The sequence below is a fragment of the Lissotriton helveticus genome (assembly GCF_964261635.1).
Source record: "Lissotriton helveticus chromosome 1_1 unlocalized genomic scaffold, aLisHel1.1 SUPER_1_unloc_9, whole genome shotgun sequence".
Lineage (NCBI taxonomy): Eukaryota > Metazoa > Chordata > Amphibia > Caudata > Salamandridae > Lissotriton > Lissotriton helveticus.
The window spans coordinates 3,027,479-3,041,469 of NW_027611736.1; positions in this window are offsets into that span (position 1 = coordinate 3,027,479).

A 13,991-nucleotide genomic window follows, 5' to 3' on the forward strand; every position below is an offset into this window, starting at 1 on the left:
CTTCGCCTGCTTCAAGCAGGCGCAGGGTTTTGACGCAGCATTGTCCTGAAAGTGACTGAGTGAAATCTCATAGATTTCACTCAGCCACTTTTAGGAGGCGTTCCTGCGCCGGAACGCCCCCCCCTGCGCAGGAACGCCTCCTTATGGCGCAGGGCTTTACAACGTGACGCATCTCCTAGATGCGTCACGTTGTAAATAGGGCGCATTGTTTGCGCCGCCGTAGCGTCAAATAAAGTGACGCACCGGCTCCGCAAGGCCTTCATAAATCTGCCCCGTAGTGTACAAATCAACTAGCAATTGTAATCCGCTTTTAGGAAAATTATTAAGTGCACATGAAACGTAAAATGTATTTATTCACTGTAAATGTTTTCTTTGAATAATATCTTCTTTAAATCATGTAGTAGCAAAAGTGTTTTTCTTTGAATTCTGCAAATTACAGATTTCTTTTGCTATTACAAATGCAGGATTGCAAGCCATAAAATGCAAAGAAAAAAACCGGAAGGGATGAGAGGCTAATATTGTTAACTTGATCTATGAAAATGAAAGTGCTTGATGGGTTAATTAAGTGATTCTCAATCTAGGATTCCAAAAAAACACATAGAAAATGTGCTCCTGTATTTGCTCAAATCAACCGCAGATACCTGGGATTAAGCCAGTTTTCACATATCACGTTGTATGCTCCTGTGTTATCCTGGATCAGATAGAGCAGGACGGTTAGCTCTGGTTACTTTTTTGTACGCAGGGCCTATGCATCACACATCTCGCTTTCACTAAAGAAACGAGACTAGTCCTGGCACACCCAGGAATTAATTTACACAATTTTTTATACATATGCTTACAATTGAATTTTGCTTCCTGAACAAACAGTAAATGTGTGCAGGGCTGCAGTCTGAACTGGAAGAGAACTGCTCGAGTTTGGACAGGGCCGGAATGGGAACCAAAACCGGCCTGGCATAGTGCTCAACCGGCTGCCCCCTCCACTCCTGTTGGAGGTGCCGCCGAGCTCTTTGCCAGGGCTGGTTTTTGGCCGATTTTGTTACTGGGCCGATCTTGCAGATATGCTGCAAAAACGGCCCCCAGGGCCCCCAAACTGGCCCCCCACACGTGTGGCGCACTGGGGGATAGCCCGGTGCCCGCTACGGCCAGTTCGGCCCTGAGTTTGGATGCTGACATCATACAAGTGTCTACTGTGCGAGTAGTGGGACGCATGTGGGTTTGGCCCTCACATGTATCAGGGATTTGGAAAAACTAATGAAAAACAGTCAAATTTAGGGAAGAATATCACAATTTCTTGTGCTATTTAATACTTTTACCACTACTTAGTGACTAAGAAACTGAAGACCGAAAGCACTAGACTTTTACAGGCCATTTTTCAGAATGCGTTTTACTACTACCTTCTACTACTGAATTTATGATGGAACAATGCATTCAGTTGCAACGTATGCCTTTACCATGCATGTCTTATAATGATTATGCCTTTACCACACGTGCCTTTACAACAAATTTCGTTATAAAGGCATGCATGTTAAAGGCCTATGCATGGTACAGGTTTTTACAGACCCCTACCCTCAAACCAGCCCTAGCACAAACCCCCGACCCCTAGCCCTTGTTAAAATCCCCAATCCCCAGGCCCAGGGCCCCAAAAGTATACCCCAAACACACCCCCAGACTCTTTTAGATTCGCCCGACCCCTGCCCTGAGAGCTAAAACTAGACCCCAACGCGACCCCTATGGCCCCATCCATTTTTTTAAATTACCCGATTCCTGCCCTAAGACCTCAAACTGGACCCCAGCATGACCCCTCCCAGGCCCCAAGCCCTTTTTAAAATTACTCAAACTATGAGCCCTAAAACCAGACTTCACACCCTCCAGGATAAAAAAATAAATCAGCACCAGTCTAAATCCCTAATCCGTACCCCCCTGCCCCAGGCCCACTCCCCCTTACCTCCACAGGATGACAAGGCAGTTCTTCTGAGGTGAGGTGTGGCGACGTTGTCAAGAGGAAGCAGAAGTGGCTCTCCATTTCCTCTAACGAAGCCGATAGCCTTGACCACACAGGTGCCTTTACCACCATTACCAACATATGCCCTTACCACCAGTGCAAAATACATGCCATTACCATTCATATATTTACAACGTTAATTTGTTTTTAAGGGCATGCGTGGTAAAGGCATATGCGCTGTAAAAAATGTGTGGTATTGGCTATGTGTGGTAACAGTGCATGACTTGTAATGCATGGGTGGTAAAGGTACTGCGTGGTTACAGCCATGTTGTAATGGCTGTTTCCCACTACTGCTGCCCAACCGCCATTAGTCTATTATCATGATGCATTGAGGTCTTACAAATTGGATGCCATTTCCACTGCAGCCACCCCACTTTGGCATGGCACATGGATTCCCCAGGTAATGCAGCATAATTGCATTTATCAAGAAGAACCTCACTAGAATGTCTACCATCATAGATATATAGTATACCAATCACATTAAATCTTATGAAAAGGTCAATAAACACTTTTCTATGCCATTTTTTACTATCTTCAGGTAAGACCTCCATTAACTCATCAGGCGTCGCAACCCGGGAGAGTTTCATTTTATCAAGGCTAAAGTGACCTAAGGTGTACTACAGCAGAAAGCTAATTCTAATCAGCATAGAGTGTTAGTGAATAATGCCCCAGACCCATTGATGACATAAGGAGGATATGGGAAGCCGACCTGGGTGAGATGGATGACTTCCCAGACTGCCATATCCTCGTGCCTGCACTTAATCCAGTTCAAATATCTCCATTGTTTTTATTACACACCTGCTAGACTGTGGCACGTGGGGAAATCAGATATTACCAAGCAGGGGCTGGCTTCATATGGTTTGGTTGAGCCCTTTTGAGGCCAGATACTGGAACACTGTACTCTTTAACTTTGTGTCCACCATTGGGCGAAAAATATAACTCGCCCAAAAATGATACTATTGGGGCCGATAAGACACCTGGTTTCAAATTTACTAAGCCCTTGCATTGCCATTGCATCACACAAGGTGATGCCAAGCAACGCAAGGGTTGAAGTGATATTTACTAAGCCACTCATAACCATCTTGCGTGGCTTAGTAAATGCAGAGTAACTCAAGGCAGCACAAATCGTCCCCTTCAGTACGCTGTGTTGGTAAGGCATTCAATGGGTGGAGTGTGGGCGTTCCCAAGCATCCACCCATGGATTTTAGTTTATTCCCAGATTTACTAAGGGTAGTTAACCTGGCAATGCGTCAAAATGCTATGTCATCTGAACAGAGGCGTAACAAGGAGAAATATGTTTATTTATCCTCGTTATTTCTTCTATCTATGTATGCTTTATTTTGCAGCACACATAGAAAGAAGAAAATGCCTCTGAGGATTTTGAGAAAGATGTCACTTCTTGCACAAAAACAACGTTGCCTGTAATGCAGGCACCCTTGCAACATGGCATAAGAGTGCCTGAGTTGGAGCTAGGCAGCACTCAGTGCGCAAGCGCAGAAAGAGAGCAGGAAAGCGCCATGTCTTTGTAAATATGGTGCATTCCTGCTCTCCATTTGACGCAGCACAGCAAGTTGTCTTTCTGCATTGCATTGCATTGCATCAAATGTTAGCAAATCTGGGCCCAGGTGGCGGTCCTCACCATATCCATGCCTTCGTTGCAATTGACCTGCAGGTCACCAAGAGAGATGTGGCCCATCACTGATGATGTGTAGAGGCCTCTGAACTGTGTAAATGGACCAGAGACATGGATTTTTGTGCAAAATCAGAGGAACTGCTTTACAAACCCCAAAGCGCACCACAGAAACGTGGGGCCGATGGTGGAGCCACCCTGATGATGTAATGTCTGTGTAAACTCTTACTTGCCATCATATTGTTTTGTGTCCCCCAACCCTGTAGTCCTTAGATCTGATTACTTTCATATTATTTTACATTGCATCTGTCACAAATAATTCATGATTGAAATACTGAGAATACTTAGTGCTGCCTGGTTGTTTAAGTTGTTAATGTATTAAAATCTTAATGAAAAACATTCAAACATCTGTTGCCGTAGAAGAGTTCACTAACAGTGCTCTTTGAGTAATGTTTCTATAGTCTAAGCCAGTGATACTCCTCACCATTCAACTTTATTTCGCACTTCATTAAATGCGTGAAAGTTCACATATAAAAAGACATCATAGAATACATTAAAATTAGATATGCAATAAATTCGAAATTTAAAAACAATACTGAGCCAACAATAATATCCTTCACATAAAATGGGTTAGATCTAAAAGTACATTCAGAAGATATAAAAAGGCCGAATATGATGGTAAGAGAAATAATCTTATGGTGCTATAAGAGTAGTGCTAAAGGCCTTGCGAGTTCTTAAAGCAGCCAGTAAAAAGGAGGCTAGTGCAAAACAGACCAATGGGGTATCTAATGAGTAAAATAAAAAGAGAGCTGAGGCTACAGTTCACATTGATAGTTTTCTTAAAAGCGGGACAATAAAAACCTTCCTCTCTTTTAGATATAATGTGCAGAAAGGAGGCGTAAAGTCGATTGGGCTGTCTTTTTGTCACAAGGACAAGGCAGTAAGTTCTTAAGAACAAATTGATTATTTGGATAACCAAGCATTAACGGAATAAGGTTCAGTCTGAATCTAGTCAGAATGAAACAAGGTAGGAAGACAAGGTAGCGTGTGGCTGCCAGGAGCGTTTTGAGCGCTCGCTGCTAGCGCATTTTAAAACTTTATTTCATTTTTGGGTCTGTTGGGACCCTGTGTTTTACTGCCCCTTACCTGCACATTTAATCGTAATTTCACCGCCGCTTGGCGGGTCCGGTGCCTGGGGTGGGCCGCCATCTTGGAGTGGGGTGGAGGAGATTGCATCCGCCAGCGCTTCACTGCGCAGGTCACATCGTTGGAACGCCTACTTAAAGCTCCTCCCCCAGCGTAGCGGGATCGCGTAGCGGGCGCGCCTTCGCGTGGCCGGAGTCGTGCCAGAGTCCTGCCCGTCTGCGCCCGTCCGCGCTAGGGCCGTGCGGGTAATTGGACTGTGGCATGCGAGGCATTTGACGTGCGTAGTGATGCTCACATACTCCATAGAAAGTTTGTGCGCTATCGGCCGGACCATACATCGGTGCAGGTTTCCTCCTGTTCATCCTCTCTGTGGCCCGTTCCAGTGCCCTTGTAACGGATGGGAGCTTGACCGTCCAGGGACTGTCCTCCGGAGGAGTCTGACAGCTGCCCCCCCTGGTAAGGGCCTGCAATCTTATTTGCGGGTCTTGAATTTGAATGTTAGATCGTTATCGAAACATTATCAAGACATCTACGATCTCATCGAGGATGAAGCGCCCGATGTTTTTGCCATTACTGAGACCTGGCTGCAGGATGCGGATGCAGCTATTAATAATTTAGCTTGCCCCCCGGGTTATGTTATGTATACCTTAAATCGGTCATCGAGAGGTGGGGGTATAGCCCTAATAGTTAGGTCCTGCTTTGCCTGCGTCTGGAAGAGCCTTAGCATTGCCGGCTGCGAAAGCGCCGCCTTTAAGATCATGGTCAGTGTAGGAAGGTAGATCCCTGACTATGGTTGCCCCCAACTTTTTGGCTGGTGTTTTTCTGGTTTTCTGACTTAGTTGACCTGGGGCCCTGCTATTCAGGACCCCAGGCCTACTGCTCTCTCTGTAAAATGGATTCCATGTACCTTAGGTACATATCTAATTGGATACTGAGTCACCTTATCAGTCCCTGTACAGTGTACCTTAGGTACCCAGGGCATAGGTGTACCCAGGGCCTACCAGGGGCTGCAGCATGTATTATGCCACCCCTGGCTGGCCATCCAAATCTGACACAACTGGCTGCACGACAGCTGGGGCAAGGTGGTGTATTCACCCTTTGCTTTAGATATAGTATACCTATATCTAACCCTAAAATGGGCACACAGATCTCCTATCAGTCACTCCTATGGCAGGCCTTGACAATCCTGAAGGCAGAGTGCTTGGAATCGTGTGAGATGGTGCTCTGGCATGAGCTGAGCCTATCTGCGGCTTTCGGGATCTATCCCTTAGCCGTTTCCATGATATCGCATACCATATACTCTTAAGTGCATTATAATCCTCGCGGTTATATGCCAACTCGGGTATCGCTTTATCAAAACATGTCGAGTAAGGTGTCATACGAATTGGAATACTAACCCCTGGCCAATTCTGGCGACGGGGTTAGCATTCCTCCCTTCTAGAGGGACATGACATGTTGGTAACCTGTAACCCCGGTTAAAGTCAGACAGAGCCTTAGCTCCACAAAATGGATGCTGCCACCGAGACACAAGTCTGCCCTCCTGTTGCTGGGAGTCCTCCCAGCGCAGGAGGCAAGGACAAAGGGTTTCCTGTCAGGGGCGGTGCCAGCACCGTCCCAGACAGGATTTTGTGTATCCTAGGTAGGCAGGGCTTTAGAGGAAGGTGACTGCAAGTGGCACCCCGGTGCTCACTGTGCATAGGCCGGCTTGAACCAGTTCCAGGGGCACACCAGACCCTGAGCTGGGGAAAGCCCACCAAAGGAGAGGGGTGTAACCACCCCCCTCCTGGTCCCACCCATAGGGCAGGACTTAGTCGCGTGCCAGCCCCCTTTTGCAGGATAAAGGTAGGAGCAGGCCCCCTTCCAAATGAGATCATCTTTGAATCCTGAAACTACTTTCCACGAAAGGAACTCAAGACTTCTTCTCAAGATTTCTCCCTTGTGACTAAGGAGTAGTCACCCTGCAGCAGCAGGCACCACCCAAGCATCGCGGTCTGCTGTAAGTCTCTCCTCCGGATCAAGACTGCCCAGCTCGACGAGAACCGGCTTCCCTGGCACCTCTGACCTCTACCTACATCATCAGTCACGCTGAGATTCGTGGGTGTGACGAGACCTCGAGGGACCGGCCATCTTCAAGACTACACGAGGCTTGTCCAGCACGACCACCGAGTGACCCTCGACTGAGTGCTTTGGGGTAAGAGAAGCCCCGACCCTGAGCAGCTCCAGCACCGAAGTTCAGCCCCCCTGCATCCACGAGATCTGCGTGGGGCCCTTCTGCTCTTTGCTGCTCACCGCGTTGTCCAGGCCACTTGCCCGTTGGCTAGTGGCCCTTTTACGACGCTTCACGACGACAAACACCGCTGGTCTGGTTGCTCCAGACTAGCCCTTGCTCCCCTCCAACAGAGGAGCACCCCGGACCCTCCTGGTCCACTCCAGACGCCATTTTAAGTCCACCGCGTGGGCTTGCGTTTGCCAAGACTTGTTGCCCCAATCCTGGGTCCAGCGACGTCGACAGCAAGTATCTTCGTGGGACAGCTCGCACCTCCATCCTGGTCGCCGACAACGCCTCCTGGTCCGAGAGACTGCAGAGCCCAGCAGCGCCCACTCACCTGGTCGAGGTGACTTCGTCCGGTGCCATCCTGGTGCCCACCTAAATCACTGGCTAGTGATTCAGAACTTGGTCCCCTCTGCTTACAGGTCTTCTTCTTCCCTGATCCAGGCTTGGATCACCACAAACTTCTTCACTGGCCGCCTGCCAGCAACTTCTTTCTTCAGGCTCCTGGATCTTCAACGAGGGTTTCCGACGCAACTTGAACCCTATGCAGCCGCAGTCCGTGGGCTAGGTAAACTGAGTACTCCCGTGCTCCAGCATAGTCCAACACCCTAAGTGTTCGGATCCACTCTTGTTTTTGACCCACCTAGTCGGGTTCGCCCGAGAACAGTAACTTTGTCTTTACTAGCCTCCATAGACTTTTTCCCGCCTTCCGCGTGAGAGTTCCCACTCTGCACACGATGTCCACAGGCCTCCTGCTCCTAATCTAAGTGTTTAGTATTGTAGGCCTAGCGATTCTAAAGTCTATGAGAATAGTTACTTACCTGCTAGTAATTCGCATTCCACTTCTTGTGTATATGGTTTTTCGTGCCCCTCGGGCATTTGTGTAAATTGTGCGACTTTAAGTATTTTCTAAAGAGTTTTGTTATGTGCTTAGCTCCCTGACTCATAAAGAGTTCAGGGTAGTCTTGTTATAAATAAATACCTGTTTATTTTCATAACAACTTGTGTGGTGTCCTTTCACTTGGTGTTCAAGGGGTAATGTGATGGTAAAACAGCTGGCTTAACATGCCCTCTAGAGTCTTAGCCTTAGACTGCTCGTATCCATGCTACTAGGATAGCTGGTCTATAAGGTTGACTTACAACCAATCATCAATAAGGGTTGTCTGACTGATACATAGTGATCACTAGAATAGTGAGCACTGCATATCAGGCCAACTTCTCACAGTCAGCCCCCAGTTTACGTTCTCTGGGATGGTTGTATATCGTCCACCGGGCAGTGATGTGGTGTTCAGAAATTCATTCCCCGACGCTGTCAGCACATTAGCCATGGGCTGTGCTAATTATTCCATCCTGGGTGACCTGAACCTACATTTTCATATCTTAACTAACCCGACGACACGCAGCATCCTGGCTGACCTAGAGGCTCTCCAGCTTACCCAGCTGGTATCTCAGCCCACTCATGTAGGGTGCCATATTTTGGACCCCTATTTTACCAATCTGGCTGAGACAAAGGTTATTTCCATCTCTCCGCTTGGGTGGACAGATCACTTTTTGGTGACCATCCAATGTCCCTTGCCTGTGATCTCCTCCATCCCCTTGGTTAGAAGGGTATTCAGGAGACATTGGAATAAACTCAGGCTGGAGGATCTCCATCGTCTCCTAGCGGTAGAGCCATTGGGCCCACTGAATGATGTGGAAGCAGGCTATGACCAGTTCTGCACTTGGATTTCTGGGGCCTTGGACTTTCTGATTCCCATCGTCTCGAGTAAACTTAGTACCAGGGAGTCGAGTCCTTGGTACGACGGTGCTTTGCGTGCCTTGAAGGGAGTCTGCAGACGGATGGAGAGAGCATGGCGGAGGACTTATGAGGCTGATTTGAAAGCCGCATATGTTGCCTCAGTCAGGATCTATCACTGGGCTATTTGTAAGGCCTGTGCGGCATTTTATGCTGCAGAATTTCGTAACAGCTTAAATCCGTCGAAGACTATATTCAAGACCGTGAAAGATCTTTTGGCGAAGCGGACTTCCTCTGTGGATTCGGGGTCCATCTCCCACTGTGAGTCTTTGGCTTCGTACTTTTTGGGAAAGGTCCAGGCCATCTATCGGACATTCCCTAGCACAGGGACTGACCTGGGAGTCTTAGATGGGGCTTTAAGCCACCACACCTTGCATTCTTTTCTTCCCCTACTCCCGGAAGGGTTTGACAAACTTGCGTCAAAGGTCAAATCTGGCTCTCCGCTGGATCCAGTAAGATCTGCTCTTTTTAGAGATCAGGCCTTCTTGGGACGCTCGGTTGTGTGTTCTTTAGTCAACCTTTCACTGGAGTCAGGGGTAGTTCCAACGAAATGGAAGCAGGCGGTGGTTTCCCCAATCCTTAAGAAGCCCACCCTGGACCCCTTGAAGCCCGAAAGTTACCGCCCGATCTCCTTGTTACCCTGGCCAGCGAAGATAATGGAGGCCCACGTCAATCTGGCCTTGTCGGGACATTTGGTCCGGTCCAATGCCCTTGACCCCACACAGAATGGCTTCCGTGCTGGGCACAGCACGGAAACTGCCCTTCTTGTGATGGTAGAGCATCTGCGAGTGGTGTTGGATACTGGTCAGACGGCGGCGCTGATATTATTAGATCTCAGCGCCGCCTTTGACACGGTGTCCCACAGTATCTTGCTGCACCGGCTTGCGGAGATTGGTGTTGAGGGCCAGGCACTGCAGTGGTTCCGCTCCTTTCTCGATGGTCGATCCTTCTGTGTGGCCACCCCCCCTTCAAGTCCAATTTTCAGCCGCTGGCCATGGGGGTTCCGCAGGGATCCTCGCTGAGTCCCACGTTATTCAATCTATACGTGAGACCGCTGGCTGAAGTCGCTAGGCAGTGGGGCCTTACCCTGGTCTCATACGCCGACGACACTCAGCTGGCGGTTACTCTCAGCGGGGACGCGTAATATGATGCCCCCAGGTTTCAGAACGGACTGAAGGCGGTGGCTACCTGGCTGACAGGGAACTGTCTCCAGCTTAATGCCACCAAGACTGAGGTGATGATCATCGGAAAGAGAGTGGATTTATGGGGCGATCAATGGTGGCCGGCTGAGTTGGGACCTGTACCTACTCCTGTATTGGAATTGAAAAATCTGGGAGTTTGGTTGGATGCTGGTCTCACCTTTGTGGGCCACACTAAGAAAACAGCAGCCTGCTGCTTTGGACTTCTTAGGGGTTTAAGACCTGCCCTTAAGTTTTTTGACGCCCCAACCAGGCAGCTGGTAATCCAGGCTACTATCATCTCGCGCCTGGACTATGCCAGTTCTCTCCTGGTAGGAGCTAACCTGGCCGAAATTACCCGTTTACAACGGGTACAAAATGCCGCGGCCAGAGCAATCGTAGGCTTGCCCAGATTCTGCTCTGCGTCAAACGTCCTCAGCTCCTTGCACTGGCTTCCAGTGAGGAAGCGAATTCATTTTAAAATCCTGTGTCTGGCTTTTAAAATTTTGAAAGGTATAGGCCCCCAAATCATGTCTAGCTTTCTGTCTTTTTATGTACCCACACGTACTCTTCGGTCTCAAGGTCAGGCCCTTGCCGTAGTTCCCAGATTCAGGCTCTGTCGGGCGGGCGGACGCTCTTTTAGTGTTAAGGCTGCAACCCTTTGGAACTCCCTCCCGGCTGAAATCCGCCTGCTGGAGGACCTCATGCTTTTCCGGAAAGCTATCAAGACTTTCTTATTTTAAAATGCTCTCCAGGGGTCTCAATGATTAGTTTCTGTTATGTTATGCTCTACCTTGTCACTGCGCCAGGACGCTCATTCGCTGGAGCAGCTGTGCGCATAATAAAAATCAATAACATAACATAACATAACATGAATCGATGCTAGTTATTCTGAACCATCCGTAGGTATGAGTGCGAATGATTTAATATCTGCGGTATAGATGCATACAACTTTACGGTTTGTTTCCCTTTGTGGGTATTCCACCTATCCTGTGTGACTTGATTTAGAAAAATCACCTTTAGTATTGATTTGGGGAAATGTTTCCAAAGATGTAGGTATCATACAAAAACCCAAGACCCAAAGAAATAAGGGTTTTTCTGACATATGATATCCAGGGGATTCTGTGGGCATCGTCCAAATTCAGGACATCTTTGAAGAATTTTTGGTTAAAACACACAGTTTCCCTTTTCCAAACTGATAGAGAGAAAGTGGTGCTAATATTATGGCATCTGTCATAAAAGGCATACCAGCTTCTTTATGGGTTATAACAATATTGCTTGATTGTGAAATTGAAAACAGTCGTTTTATGAATTTATCTTCTTGTACTTGGAGTGGTATTACGTCAGTGATACCCCATATTGCTGCTCCGAAGGTGGCCATTGGGAGTGTTTTGCCATATAGATAGTAGACATTTCAAGTATCGGCTTATGGCCTAGTTTTTGGGAAAAGGCTTTGATACTTTGAATCATTAAATTAACTTGATTTTGCATCATCTCCTTCCAAATGTTTTTATGTTATCAAAAACAACCCCTAAATAATTAAAACAATGTTCCTGCTTTAATATTTCCCCATCTAATTTATATCTAATTTTCTTCTTTTTGTCACTGCCTATTGCCATGACGTAGGATTTAGTTTTATTAACGTGCAGATCTAGGTTATGCATAAAATCTGTTTAGTGTGTGATTAGTTTTTGTAATGCCATGGGTGTCCTTGCCAGCAGGACAGCATCGTCTGCGTAGAGGAGGATAGGAAGAGCAGAAGATGAAACTAGCGGGGTATCTTTCGCACTCTTGATCAGGACGTCATTTAGTTTATTTTTACAGAGAGCAAACCGAAAGGGGGCCAGGATACAGCCTTGCCTGACACCCCTTTCAATTTTAAATGGTTTGGTGCATTCACCGTTTTTCCTGTATCATACCACATCGGTAGCATCCAGATATAGCCCCCTAATGAAGGTAATATTAGCTTCCTCCGCACCCATCTCCTTTAACATTTCCCATAGCTTGCTGTGACCCACACAGTTGAAGGCCTTACATAAATCCATGAATGCCAGATACATTTGGGCATTTTTTGCTTTCGTGTATTTATCAATTGTGAGTCAAGTTGAGATATTGGTCCAATGTTCCCCTACCCTGCCTAAACCCATACTGAACTTCTGTGAGGATGTCCCTTTCCTCTGCCCATATTTCTAGTTTATTTAACAATAACTGACCCATTAGTTTGGCTGAGCTTTCGAGCAAAGAAATGTGACGATAATCGGCAGTGACCGAAGCATCCCCTTTTTTGTGTACCAGGATGATTACTGATTTATTCCAGGAGGGGGGAGGACCACTCTCAGCTATGGCGTTAAAAGCCACAGTTAATAGAGGAGACCAAAAAGGGATATTGGCTAGAAAAACATGCATAGGTACCCCACCGGGCCCCTGTGCTTTGCCAGAAGGAGATTGGGTCAGGGCAAGTTTGATTTCCTCAAAGTCAAATAAGAGGCGCATAGGGGAATTAATAGTAAGGCTAACATTTACGCCTGTAGATTCCTCTATCCCGTGAAAAATACCCTGAAAGCGTTTTGCCCAAGAATCGTCTTCAATATTGGTATCTAAGGATGGACCATTATTGTCATTCAGGAAGGGAGTATTGATAACTTATCAGAAGGCCGTGCGAACTCAAATGGAAGAAGATTTCTTTAGATTGTCCCATGGCTCTAGTTTCAGCTGACTCAGCCTGTTTGTCCTGGCTAGCTTATAGGTTTTCCTCAGCACGTGAATCTGATCTGCATTCCTAGGTGATGACTTGAGTCCCTAGCGCAGATTTGAGGAAGCAATCGTGCAATTCTTAACAAACTATCGATGAGATATGGAATCTCTAGTAGAGGGCGGGCGTATCAATTGTGATTTCAGATACATTAGTAACTTGTTAAACGCCTCAGCTATACAGATCTGGTCAAGTGATGGATCCTGACAGATTTTTATGCCCTCCGGGTTAGCCAAAACAAAAGTCATGAAAAGAGTGACCACATCGACCTTCTCCCATTTCAAAGTGATGCCATTGGATCTACCTATAATTGGTTTGGGAAATTTGGGGCCGTTTTGGGACTAAGGCACCAGCCATAACAGACCACTGGACAGTGTGGCATGTTCACTAAATTCAGTGAAGTTAGTTTTTGGTTTTGAAAGCCTTGAATTTAGGATCTCAGATTAGATGATATAATCTAGAGTAGATAGATATTCACCTCTATGAAAAGTTGGAACGAAGGTCCCCGTGTGTGTATCTATAGCGTTATGGATCAAAAGTTACCATTTCACTAGTACGGTATTGAGGACGTTCCCCTGAGTGTCGTGATGAAAATGGGGGATACAGACATTTTTGTGATCCAAAATTCCGCATAGCTCTGCAGAATTTCGAGAGCAAGGTTTCAAATTAAAATCTCTCAACCAAATTACACATAGGGGTTTGAGATGAGACTCCACTAAATCCTCTAACAAATTATCCAGAGATTGGGGTACCACCACTGGATCCAAAAAGTTGTTATTATAATAGTTTACCAATAATAGATCCCAGGTGTCAGTGCCTTTAATAACCAGAAAATGAAAATTTGGAGAATTATTTATATATGTCCGGACTTTAAGTGCCACCACGTTGGAAATCAGTGTTAATAAGACACCCCTGGGCCTAATCCCTGTAGATGGTAAGACCAAAGTTTGAAAAGACCTATATCCATCGATGTATATTGGGTCTGTCCCCCAGGTTTCTTGGATAAGGATAATCTGGTAATTGGACAGAACAGAAAGCCATTCCTCATTGTTACGCTTGCTGCTGTATCCAGCTATGTTCCAGGATGCAAAAGAAAATGTTAGGTCTGTGTGTCCCTAATAAGAGATAAATTAGTGCATTGGTCGGGAGCTGATATGTGTGAGACTGCACAACTCTGATGTTCCTTTCCCTTCGATAAGAGCTGGCAAACATCCAT